At 32.6% G+C, this 3,228-nt stretch overlaps 1 long non-coding RNA gene across 2 annotated transcripts; it reads left to right on the forward strand.

Annotated features, from left to right (window-relative positions):
- Nucleotides 1-1,608: 1,608 nt before the first annotated feature.
- LOC112455222 lies at nucleotides 1,609-3,025 on the forward strand. 2 transcript variants are annotated; one of them, XR_003040838.1, is made up of 4 exons: nucleotides 1,609-1,820; nucleotides 2,100-2,245; nucleotides 2,408-2,599; nucleotides 2,876-3,025. It is a non-coding gene; the product is annotated as an uncharacterized LOC112455222 (long non-coding RNA). The 2 variants fall into 2 exon arrangements; XR_003040837.1 differs by lacking the exon at nucleotides 1,609-1,820 and having other exon boundaries at nucleotides 1,841-2,245; nucleotides 2,876-3,022.
- The last annotated feature ends 203 nt before the right edge of the window (nucleotides 3,026-3,228 follow it).

Consider the following 3,228-nt stretch of genomic DNA (forward strand, 5'->3'; position numbering starts at 1 on the left):
ACCCGCACGCCCTGGGCCCGATGCACCAGGTTTTCAGCTTTCGCATTGGTCGGATCTGTACGGCAAAAACAACAATTTAAGCGACATACACTTGTGAAATTTTGCTGCAAATATGTTTCAAGCGTCTAGCACACTCGACTGCTCTTTTTCTCACGGGCAGATGCTTGCACGTTCTTTTCACGTTTCTGCCGGTTGGATCTGTACTCAAAAGATAATTCCATATTGTTTTCACATTTCTGCTACATGTTTACTTTTAACAAATAGTATAAAATTTCACAGTAGCTTCTTACAGCAGACTACTGCAATAGTACAGTAAGTACTCGTTCAATCACAGATATTATGCACTTTTGTCGCAATTTTGGACTGATTTCTTGCGCACTTCTTCGGGACGCATCTGAACTAGCAAACTGGTTACCAGGGAATTTTATACTAAATTACTTTTACAGTGATATATGCAAACAATGATGTATTAAAGCCGCACAATACTTCAACAAATCGTCTTCATGCATAGTGTACCAGCTTATTTATACGTTATCATTTACATATTTCGCTAAATTTTGAGGTTATTTTATAGAAAGTTACACTGTTTGATACCATTGAAATAATAGCATTGACGAACCTTGATGATATTTTTAATGTCCAAAGACAAATCTATTATAGAACGTAAAAAAATTAATTGATTTTTCCTCTCTTTTGTAAATCTCTCTTGTAAATCGGAAAATGAATCCTACATCATCATAGCTACTATTCATAGCACAAATAATTATAGCACGTATATGGTTAATTGAATTCTTATCATTAATATACAACTTTTAGAATATAATAGTTACTACTTATATATAAATATGCTGTAAATAAAGAGCACTCCGCACTCCTCGATTGACACACGTGTATACGCACTCACGCATCGTATGTAGGATAATCATGTACATCATGGCTGTCGCGATGAGCGTTGCGCACAATATAAAACGATAACATTATAACAACAGAAAATTAATATACTACCAACGTTATTTCTGAGTCCAAATTACAAGGAATTTTGAACTGTTATGCATTGATCTCAAATAAATGTCAGAGTAACATTTGAAAAATATTTTCTGTAACGTTTTCAAAATATTTTAACAACATTCAAAAAAATCATATTACGAAATAATATTTTTCAAATATGTGTATAATATTATTAAAAAACGTTTAAAAAATACACATAAAGTCAATATTTCTAAACGTTAATTTAATGTTCCTTGCTTACTGGGTAATATATTATATTATTTGAATTACAATGTTCTGGCTATTTCAGCATATTTAACAAGGTAAGAGATAAATCAAATGAATAATAATATTTCTAATACACGTTATAACATTAAAAAAACCGTTATATTTGTTATGCGGCTTCCGTAACCAAGGATAACCTCAAACTTGTAGGCAGAATAGTTAAATGATAAAAATTATCTGATATAACAAATATTACATATATTACATAAATTAAATATGGAAATACTTTTAACTAAATATATACATATACATATACACAATACATAATTTTTTTCTTGTGTCTATGTATTCTCAAAGTTTATCCTCCTTTTCTATTCCATCCATCCATCCATCCATCCATCCATCCATCCATAATAAAAAAATCCATTTGGACCGAGAAGTGAGCTTTGCGAGTCGAATATCTCGCACGTAGTGTTGCCGCTTTTCCGCGTGCGTGATTGGCTGGCGCGGTCGAGATTGACGGCGATCGCGAGATCGCGGCGAGTTTGGCGAGTTTCGCGTGTGTTAAATCTTGCGATGTGACGTGTGTTCGCGTGGTGTCTCGCGAGGTTAGTAGGATTTTTTATTATATATAATCAGTAATTATATATAATATATGTGGATAATATTGGTAAATAAATATCTTTTAACGCAATGACGTGTGCTCGCGTGGTGTCTCGCGAGGTTAGTTATATTTATTGCTTGCTCGTACAAATCTAATCTAAGGTATACGTTACAGTAACTATAGATTTTTGATACAGATTTATCTTTGAAATCATATTTTATATATAAGCAGATGTAAGTGATAATTACTGTTTTTGCATTATGTAAAATTTGCCTTATTTTAGATATACCGATGAATTTAATGTTCGAGAAGATCTGATGGGATTAGCTATTGGTGCTCATGATGCAAATATTCAACAAGCGTGAAAAGTTGATAACATTACAAATATAGTTAGAAGAAAATTCATGCACATTTTAGATATATAGAGAAGTAATTATAAAAATTATTATCGCTTGTATTATTTCAAAAAATATTGTTTTATAAAAGTTTACTGACCGGTTTTTTGTCTAAAATGTATATACATATTCGTATATATGTTGCATTATATTGAGCTGGTATACAGAGCTTATCAGATTTCTTTCTCAATCACAGGCGCATGAAGCTGTTAAGAAAGACCGATCTATGCAGGAATACAGCAGTAACCTAAAAATAGATAGTGACAGTGTGACAGTCGTGACCATCGCCGCGTGATAGATGATAGTGATAGTGAAATATATATATTGACGGCAGGGAGCTGATGCCGAGGAGATCTTTAAGAAGGAAGGTATATCCAAAATCGCACACGTACGTATATATGCTGTCTTGTAAAAGTTGTAAAAGTTAAGAGAACGAGAAAGTGATCTGTATACACGTGTGACAGGCACTATCGGGCACTATCGCGTAATAAAGATTTCTCCGAAGAATGTTTATATTGTACTTTACTTTCGTTAGCTTGGATGCTTCAAATGTACAATCTCGCGTCTTCAAAATATAATAATTCTCAGACACTGTTGAAAAATAATTGTCTAGCCAAGAGGTCCTCTTATAAATGACCTCCTTTTCTCTCGTTTTCTCACGCAGGAACATTTTATATTCAACTATATGGTATACAATTTTGCCGCTATATATTGACCGCAGGGAGCTTATACCGAAGAGATCTTTAAGAAGGAAGGTGTATCCAAAATTGCACATGTATGTACGTATATGATGTCTTGTAAATTGAAAAAGTTGAAAAGAACGAGAAACGTTCTGTAGCACAATTTATATTGTAGGCAAGTTATGCTAAAATATTTGTAAATTGAGTTCCTATTATCCATTATTATGATATAATTTTTATTAACAATATTAGAGGAGTAACGAAAATTAATTTGATTAAGTATTCAAAGCATGTTTAAAGTTGGAAGAGTAGAGAGAGAGAGAGAGATTGTTATTCT

This window comes from Temnothorax curvispinosus, unplaced genomic scaffold (genome assembly GCF_003070985.1).
Source record: "Temnothorax curvispinosus isolate PA1 unplaced genomic scaffold, ASM307098v1 QBEX01005895.1, whole genome shotgun sequence".
NCBI classification, from domain to species: domain Eukaryota; kingdom Metazoa; phylum Arthropoda; class Insecta; order Hymenoptera; family Formicidae; genus Temnothorax; species Temnothorax curvispinosus.